Source organism: Drosophila sechellia, unplaced genomic scaffold, assembly GCF_004382195.2.
Source record: "Drosophila sechellia strain sech25 unplaced genomic scaffold, ASM438219v1 U_74, whole genome shotgun sequence".
Taxonomy (NCBI): domain Eukaryota; kingdom Metazoa; phylum Arthropoda; class Insecta; order Diptera; family Drosophilidae; genus Drosophila; species Drosophila sechellia.
This window is the reverse complement of record NW_022611338.1, coordinates 46,726-56,641: the sequence shown is the minus strand read 5'-3', so window position 1 is coordinate 56,641 and position 9,916 is coordinate 46,726. Positions and strand designations below refer to the sequence as shown.

General features: G+C 46.7%; 1 pseudogene; it reads left to right on the top strand.

Moving 5' to 3' along the window:
• Positions 1-547: 547 nt before the first annotated feature.
• On the top strand, positions 548-728 carry LOC116803365 (annotated as a pseudogene).
• The last annotated feature ends 9,188 nt before the right edge of the window (positions 729-9,916 follow it).

Genomic DNA, 9,916 nt, shown 5'->3' with positions numbered 1-9,916 from the left:
AATGAAGATGGCTTTATTTATATTGGGGCTTGGCACCTCAAAAAAGACTTTAACATTATTAATGTTGCTTGCGTATTTGTGGCAGTACTTACTACAACAACGGCGTTTCTATAAAAACAAATTCTCGAAAATGGAAATCGAAAAACAAACTAAATTCGAAAGAGAAGTCGAATTAATAAAAAATAATTTTGAATGTGTGGTAATCAAAATAAGTGTGTGTGTATATGGACAAATATAACGCGTTGCGAATATGTATTGTTCATCTATGTTATGAGCATACGTTGGCTAATGCAACAACCTAAATATACAATGTTTGTACCTGTCATCCATCAGGTTAATGTTTATATAAATTTTGCAGTATGTGTCACCCAAATAGCAAACCATAACCAGATTATATGATACATAATGCTTATATGAAACTAAGACATTTCGCAACATTTATTTAGGTATAAAATAAATTTATTGAAGAATTGATATATGCCAGTAAAATGGTGTATTTTTAATTTCTTTCAAAAAAACAATATTGACATTATAAAATTGAATTATAAACTCTAAGCGGTGGATCACTCGCTGCGCATGGGTCGATGAAGAACGCAGCAAACTGTGCGTCATCGTGTGAACGCAGGACACATGAACATCGACATTTTGAACGCATATCGCAGTCCATGCTGTTATGTACTTTAATTAATTTTATAGTGCCTGCTTGGACTACATATGGTTGAGGGTTGTAAGACTATGCTAATTAAGTTGTTATAAATTTTTATAAGCATTATGGTATATTATTGATTAAATAATGATTTTATTCATAATATTAAAAAAGAAATGAAAAAACATTATCTCAATTTGAATGTGAAAAACGAAGAGAAATATTTTCTTTTTCAATCAAATAATACTGAGAAATGTCTAGCATAAAAATTGAAATATTTTCATCTAGAATTGTCTCTTATTAATGATTCGGAAAAAGAAAAATCTTGGTTTTGTTATTATTCTTCGTTGGTTCGTTAAATGGATAAAAATGACTTTGCTTACAAGAACTATTGGAACTATTTATAACGAATTTAATTGATTGTTTATCATTTATATATAAAGAATTTATGGCAAAATATAGTTAATATACAACCTCAACTCATATGGACTACCCCCTGAATTTAAGCAATTAATTAGGGGAAAAAAGAACTAACAAGGATTTTCTTAGTAGCGGCGAGCAAAGAAAACAGTTCAGCACTAAGTCACTTTGTCTATATGGCAAAGTGAGATGCAGTGTATGGAGCGTCAATATTCTAGTATGAGAAATTAATGATTTAAGTCCTTCTTAAATGAGGCCATTTACCATAGAGGTGCCAGGCCCGTATAACGTTAATGATTGCTAGATGATGTTTCCAAAGAGTCGTGTTGCTGATATGCAGCACTAAGTGGGTGGTAAACTCCATCTAAAACTAAATATAACCATGAGACCGATAGTAAACAAGTACCGGGAGGAAGTGAAAAGAAATCTGAATAGAGAGTTAAACAGTACGTGAACTGCTTAGAGGTTAAGCCCGATGAACCTGAATATCCGTTATGGAAAATTCATCATTAAAATTGTAATATTAAATAATATTATTAAGAATAATGTGCATTTTTTCCATATAAGGACATTGTAATCTATTAGCATATCCCAAATTTATCATAAAATATAACTTATAGTTAATTGCAATTAAATTGCTTGCATTTTAACACAGAATAAATGTTATTAATTTGATAAAGTGCTGATAGATTTATATTATTACAGAGCGTTAATTTTTCGGAATTATATAATGGCATATTATCATTGATTTTTGTGTTTATTATATGCTCTTGTATGATTAACAATGCGAAAGATTCAGGATACCTTCGGACCGTCTTGAACACGGACAAGGAGTCTAACATATGTGCAAGTTATTGGGTGTAAACCTAATAGCGTAATTAATTGACTAATAATGGGATTAGTTTTTTAGTATTTATAGACTAATTACACAATCCGGGGCGTTCTATATAGTTATGTATAATGTTATTTTATATTATTTATGCCTCTAACTGGAACGTACCTTGAGCATATATGCTGTGACCCGAAAGATGGTGAACTATACTTGATCAGGTTGAAGTCAGGGGAAACCCTGATGGAAGACCGAAACAGTTCTGACGTGCAATCGATTGTCAGAATTGAGTATAGGGGCGAAAGACAATCGAACCATCTAGTAGCTGGTTCTTCCGAAGTTTCCCTCAGGATAGCTGGTGCATTTTAATATTATATAAAATAATCTTATCTGGTAAAGCGAATGATTAGAGGCTTAGGGTCGAAACGATCTTAACCTATTCTCAAACTTTAAATGGGTAAGAACCTTAACTTTCTTGATATGAAGTTCAAGGTTATGATATAATGTGCCCAGTGGGCACTTTTGGTAAGCAGAACTGGCGCTGTGGGATGAACCAAACGTAATGTTACGGTGCCCAAATTAACAACTCATGCAGATACCATGAAAGGCGTTGGTTGCTTAAAACAGCAGGACGGTGATCATGGAAGTCGAAATCCGCTAAGGAGTGTGTAACAACTCACCTGCCGAAGCAACTAGCCCTTAAAATGGATGGCGCTTAAGTTGTATACCTATACATTACCGCTAAAGTAGATGATTTATATTACTTGTGATATAAATTTTGAAACTTTAGTGAGTAGGAAGGTACAATGGTATGCGTAGAAGTGTTTGGCGTAAGCCTGCATGGAGCTGCCATTGGTACAGATCTTGGTGGTAGTAGCAAATAATCGAATGAGACCTTGGAGGACTGAAGTGGAGAAGGGTTTCGTGTGAACAGTGGTTGATCACGAGTTAGTCGGTCCTAAGTTCAAGGCGAAAGCCGAAAATTTTCAAGTAAAACAAAAATGCCTAACTATATAAACAAAGCGAATATAATACACTTGAATAATTTTGAACGAAAGGGAATACGGTTCCAATTCCGTAACCTGTTGAGTATCCGTTTGTTATTAAATATGGGCCTCGTGCTCATCCTGGCAACAGGAACGACCATAAAGAAGCCGTCGAGAGATATCGGAAGAGTTTTCTTTTCTGTTTTATAGCCGTACTACCATGGAAGTCTTTCGCAGAGAGATATGGTAGATGGGCTAGAAGAGCATGACATATACTGTTGTGTCGATATTTTCTCCTCGGACCTTGAAAATTTATGGTGGGGACACGCAAACTTCTCAACAGGCCGTACCAATATCCGCAGCTGGTCTCCAAGGTGAAGAGTCTCTAGTCGATAGAATAATGTAGGTAAGGGAAGTCGGCAAATTAGATCCGTAACTTCGGGATAAGGATTGGCTCTGAAGATTGAGATAGTCGGGCTTGATTGGGAAACAATAACATGGTTTATGTGCTCGTTCTGGGTAAATAGAGTTTCTAGCATTTATGTTAGTTACTTGTTCCCCGGATAGTTTAGTTACGTAGCCAATTGTGGAACTTTCTTGCTAAAATTTTTAAGAATACTATTTGGGTTAAACCAATTAGTTCTTATCAATTATAACGATTATCAATTAACAATCAATTCAGAACTGGCACGGACTTGGGGAATCCGACTGTCTAATTAAAACAAAGCATTGTGATGGCCCTAGCGGGTGTTGACACAATGTGATTTCTGCCCAGTGCTCTGAATGTCAAAGTGAAGAAATTCAAGTAAGCGCGGGTCAACGGCGGGAGTAACTATGACTCTCTTAAGGTAGCCAAATGCCTCGTCATCTAATTAGTGACGCGCATGAATGGATTAACGACGGACGTGTTTTCGTTGCGCTCGTGTACAGATTGCGAAGAACTTGGTTTTCCGTGTTTGGAAAGTAATAAAATCGGTGAATTAGTGCTCCGCGAAAGTCGTGTGCTAATTTTCGTGTGTTATAAACAAGCGGTTTGGAAGTAATTAACAATTAATTGTTGGGAATTTTCCACTTAGCACGTGCTGAAGGCGAACTTACGAGTAAGTTTTTTTCGAGTAAGCTTTTTGATCAGCTGTCACAAAGCTTATTGGTGGGAGTCACTGCTAAGGTTTGTGTCTAGGGAGAGTTTTAGTGCTACCAGACTCTACCGATAGGTGGAGCTCGAGTTCCAGAGCAACTACCTTTTGTCAGCGAGTAAACGAGCATACGGTTGCTGGCGTCGACGGTAGGTGGAGCCACCATCGTATTTATGCCGATGGAGAGCGACAGCAGCGCGAGTGCCTTGAGCGGAAGTAGTGCCTCGATGAAGTCCAGACGAGGCAGGCGCAGAAGCCATCTGGCATCTAAGAGCTCGGCGCCAACGCAGGCGAAATTGGTTGCCCTGGCATCGAATGGAGTGCCAGAACCCGTTGGGGTACTGGAGGAGCCGTTTTCGTCGCTGGAGGACGCCCGGGCGGCTACGGAGAACGCTGCCATTGATGCTGCCCCCCCCCACGCTGCTGCCACCGCTGCTGATCCTACTGCTGCCCCTGCTGCCGACCACACTGCTGCCTCCGCCGTTTTCACTGCTGCTAAAATTGTTGCCACCACTGCCACTGCCGCCACCGCTGCCGCCCGTGCTGGGCAAGCAGCCATGATGGCAGAGCTGTCGGCCACACAGCGCATGGTGAGAAGCAGCTTCCGCAGACTAGGAGAAGTGGACACGGAAGAGCTCTCATATGCTATCAGCCGCTACGATGAGCTGGTGTTGGCGCTAATGCTCCGGTGCGGAGAGCTGGAGACGCGGCTTGCTATGCCGCCACCGCCGCCGCCGTCGTTGAATCTGTTGAAAAATACGGCCGCCAATGCTCCCCAGATGCAGCAGGTTGCACCCATCGCTGCCCCGCGGACTACCAAGGTCCGCGAGACGTGGTCAGCGGTGGTGAAGTGCGACGACCCTGCGCTATCGGGGAAAGACATAGCGGAAAAGGTGCGAACGATGGTTGCACCCTCTCTCGGAGTCAGAGTACACGAGGTCCGTGAGCTCCGTCGAGGTGGTGGTGCGATCATTCGCACTCCTTCGGTGGGAGAGCTGCAGAAGGTGGTCGCTTCAAAAAGATTCGCCGAGGTTGGCCTAAATGTGGCACGGAATGCGGCCGAGAAGCCGAAGGTCGTCGTATATGACGTCGACACAGCTATCGGCCCTGAGGAGTTTATGAAGGAGCTCCACGAAAACAACTTCGACAGCGAAATGAATCTGGCCCAGTTTAAGAAGTCAGTGCACCTGGTGACCAAGGCGTGGTCGGTAGCTGACGGCGCCACAGTAAATGTGACGCTGGAGGTTGACGACCGGGCGATGGCGAAGCTTGATGTAGGTCGTGTCTACATCAAGTGGTTCTCATTCCGATGCCGGTCACAGGTCCGCACATACGCCTGCCACAGATGTGTGGGTTTCGACCACAAGGTCAGCGAATGCCGGCAGAAGGATAGTGTCTGTCGCCAGTGCGGGCAACAAGGCCACACTGCGGCAAAGTGCCAAAACCCGGTGGACTGCCGGAACTGCCGCCACAGAGGGCAACCCTCGGGGCATTACATGCTCTCGAGCGTTTGCCCGATATACGGGGCGTTGCTGGCGAGGGTGCAAGCTAGACACTAATGTTTAGCTTCATCCAAGCGAACTGTGGCCGAGGCCGAGCTGCGACCATCGAGCTCGGAGTCCGACTCAGGAGATCGGAGTCTATGTTCGCGCTGGTGCAGGAGCCGTATCTCGGCGGGGACGGAATGGATGTGCTGCCTGAAGGAATGAGAATTTTCATCGATCGGCGAGGGAAGGCAGCCATCCTAGTGGATCACCAGGAAGCCATCTGTATGCCAGTGGAGACCCTCACCACAGATTATGGCGTATGTCTGGTCGTGAAAGGGAGTTTTGGCTCAATCTTCCTTTGCGCCGCATACTGCCAGTATGATGCACCTCTGGAACCGTACATCCGGTACATGGATGCGGTCCTGCTGCAGGCCAGCAGAACCCCCGCAATCCTGGGCCTCGACGCGAATGCAGTGTCCCCCATGTGGCTTAGCAAACTCTCTCGTCATGCCGAGGGGCAAGCTAACTACAGACGGGGTGAGCTGCTGTCAGAGTGGATGCTGGAGGCAAGAGTCGCCGCCCTAAACCAGTCAACAGAGGTGTACACGTTCGATAATTACAGAGCTACAAGCGATATCGACGTGACAATCGTCAATGAGGCAGCATCTATGTGGGCCACATATGAGTGGAGAGTGGACGAGTGGGAATTGAGTGACCACAACATCATTACTGTTGTGGCCGAACCAACTACCGCGCGCGCAGTTGAGAGCATAGCTCCTGTGCCGTCCTGGAACTTCTCCAATGCACGTTGGCGATTGTTCAAGGAGGAAATGGTGAGTAGAGCAGCCGAACTTCCGGAAAACTTCTCAGAGTCGCCGTTGGACCAGCAAGTTTCGACCCTGCGCAGTATAGTACATAATGTATGTGATATTGCGCTGGGAAGAAAGTCCATCCGATTGCCCAACAGGAGAGCACGTTGGTGGACTGCCGACCTCTGTGATGCAAGGCGCGAAGTCCGGAGACTTCGTCGCCTACTTCAAAATGGAAGGCGTCATGATGATGATGCCGCAATAGAGCGTGTATTGGTCGACCTGAGGCGGGCCTCAGCCAACTACAAGAAGCTCATTTGGAGGGCGAAAATGGATGAGTGGAAACGCTTCGTGGGAGATCATGCCGACGACCCATGGGGGCGCGTCTATAAGATTTGCCGAGGCCGCAGGAAGTGCACGGAGATTGGGTGCCTCCGCGTGAATGGCGAGATGATCACCGATTGGGGTGACTGTGCACGAGTGCTCCTCCGCAATTTCTTCCCAGTTGCGGAGTCCGAAGCACCGACTGCCATCGCGGAGGAAGTCCCACCGGCCCTCGAAGTATTCGAGGTTGATGCATGTGTTGCCCGGTTGAAGAGCAGGCGCTCTCCCGGCTTGGACGGCATTAATGGCACTATCTGCAAGGCAGTCTGGCGCGCCATACCCGAGCACCTTGCATCGTTGTTTTCCCGATGCATCCGATTAGGATACTTTCCCGCTGAGTGGAAGTGCCCACGAGTTGTCTCGCTGCTCAAAGGGCCAGATAAGGACAAATGTGAGCCCTCCTCATATAGAGGAATATGCTTGCTACCAGTCTTTGGTAAGGTGCTCGAGGCCATCATGGTGAATCGTGTGAGAGAAGTTCTTCCGGAAGGCTGCAGATGGCAATTTGGATTTCGCCAAGGACGATGTGTGGAGGATGCTTGGAGGCACGTGAAGAGCAGTGTTTGTGCCAGCCCGGCGCAATACGTGCTCGGCACATTCGTGGACTTCAAAGGAGCATTCGACAACGTCGAATGGAGTGCTGCACTCCGCCGACTAGCCGACTTGGGATGCCGGGAGATGGGCTTGTGGCAGAGCTTTTTCTCCGGCCGAAGAGCAGTGATCCGAAGCAGTTCCGGTACTGTGGATGTACCGGTAACTAGAGGCTGCCCGCAGGGGTCAATCAGTGGCCCATTTATCTGGGACATACTGATGGATGTACTGCTTCAGCGTCTCCAGCCGTATTGCCAGCTGAGTGCATACGCGGATGACTTGCTGCTTCTCGTCGAGGGAAATTCCCGAGCTGAGCTAGAGGAAAAAGGTGCAGAGCTGATGTCCATCGTAGAAGCGTGGGGAGCGGAAGTTGGCGTTACCGTCTCGACCAGCAAGACGGTAATAATGCTGCTGAAAGGTGCCTTGAGACGTGCGCCTACGGTGAGGTTTGCTGGAGCGAACCTTCCGTATGTGCGTAGCTGTCGGTACCTTGGCATCACGGTCAGTGAAGGAATGAAATTCCTCACGCACATAGCTTCGCTTCGCCAGCGGATGACCGGAGTCGTTGGAGCATTGGCGCGTGTGCTTCGAGCCGACTGGGGCTTCAGTCCTCGAGCCAGGCGGACCATATATGACGGACTCATGGCACCTTGTGTGCTGTTTGGTGCCCCGGTATGGTATGACACCGCCGAACAGGTAGCCGCCCGGAGACGACTAGCCTCCTGCCAGAGGCTAATCCTGCTTGGATGCCTTTCGGTATGCCGAACAGTGTCCACAGTGGCACTGCAGGTACTTGGCGGAGCTCCCCCGCTTGACTTGGCTGCTAAGTTTTTAGCGGTCAAGTACAAGCTGAAGCGTGGATACCCGCTGGAGGAGAACGACTGGCTATACGGCGAGGACACTACGTGTCTAAGCTGGAAGCAGAGGAAGACTCGCCTAGAGGAGTGCTTGCTGCAGAATTGGCAAAACAGATGGGATGACGACAGCGAACCAGGACGGGTGACGCACAAGTTCATCCCATACGTCACTCTCGCTTATCGAGATCCAAGCTTTGGATTCTCGATGAGGACGTCTTTCCTGCTGACAGGTCACGGGTCGTTTAACGCATTTTTGCAAGGGAGAGCCCTCAGCGATACCACTGCTTGCGCTTGTGGTGATCCATATGAGGACTGGATGCACATATTGTGCGCTTGTCCTCTATATGCAGATTTGCGAAACCTCGATGGACTTGGAGTGCAGCGCCTTGGCGAAAACTGGACCTTCAATAGAATCCTGGAAGATCAGCAGAGGATTCAACGGCTGGCAGCGTTTGCGGACGAGGTGTTCCGTAGGAGGAGGGGTATTTAGCCCAAAACTTCGCCGTGTGGTTAGCGGGCGAGAATACTTCCACAGCCCGCTATTGCTTGTCGTAAGAGGCGACTAATATAGCGACTGGTTCCTCTAACCATGCTTGTCGGAGCAAAAGGAGGAGGCCCACCGAGCCTCTCTTTCGGTACCACGGGTTGTGCTGCTCCAAGACAGCACATTGAGGTAGGCCCCCTGGTGGGAGTATCGTGGTGGCTGTGGTTGATACCCATATCGCGGGTAGAGCCTTCGTGTTCGACGTTTGAGTTACGGTGCTAGTTGCGCAAAACTCGGGTGCTGTGACCCAGAGATCAGTAGAGATTTTAGGTAGATCTCGCTCCTCAGCAAGGGGAGTGCTTGCCCGGCAAGCAAGTACTCGAATTGCTACCGGGGTGGTCGCTATGTACATAGCTATAGCTTCCAGTCCGGGACGTTTGTCTGGCGTATCCAGACTCATGCACCATGTTGATACATGCACCACTTGTGGGTGTTCAGGGTGTCGTGGTTGTAATCCCTTCAGTGTGGAACACGCCACGTAAAACAAGTTCGGAGAGGTCCGAAAGTCACTGTCCCTATCTACTATCTAGCGAAACCACAGCCAAGGGAACGGGCTTGGAATAATTAGCGGGGAAAGAAGACCCTTTTGAGCTTGACTCTAATCTGGCAGTGTAAGGAGACATAAGAGGTGTAGAATAAGTGGGAGATATTAGACCTCGGTTTGGTATCGTCAATGAAATACCACTACTCTTATTGTTTCCTTACTTACTTGATTAAATGGAACGTGTATCATTTCCTAGCCATTATACGGATATATTTATTATATCTTATGGTATTGGGTTTTGATGCAAGCTTCTTGATCAAAGTATCACGAGTTTGTTATATAATCGCAAACAAATTCTTTAATAAAACGATGCATTTATGTATTTTTGATTTGAAAATTTGGTATAACTCCAATTACTCAGGTATGATCCAATTCAAGGACATTGCCAGGTAGGGAGTTTGACTGGGGCGGTACATCTCTCAAATAATAACGGAGGTGTCCCAAGGCCAGCTCAGTGCGGACAGAAACCACACATAGAGCAAAAGGGCAAATGCTGACTTGATCTCGGTGTTCAGTACACACAGGGACAGCAAAAGCTCGGCCTATCGATCCTTTTGGTTTAAAGAGTTTTTAACAAGAGGTGTCAGAAAAGTTACCATAGGGATAACTGGCTTGTGGCGGCCAAGCGTTCATAGCGACGTCGCTTTTTGATCCTTCGATGTCGGCTCTTCCTATCATTGTGA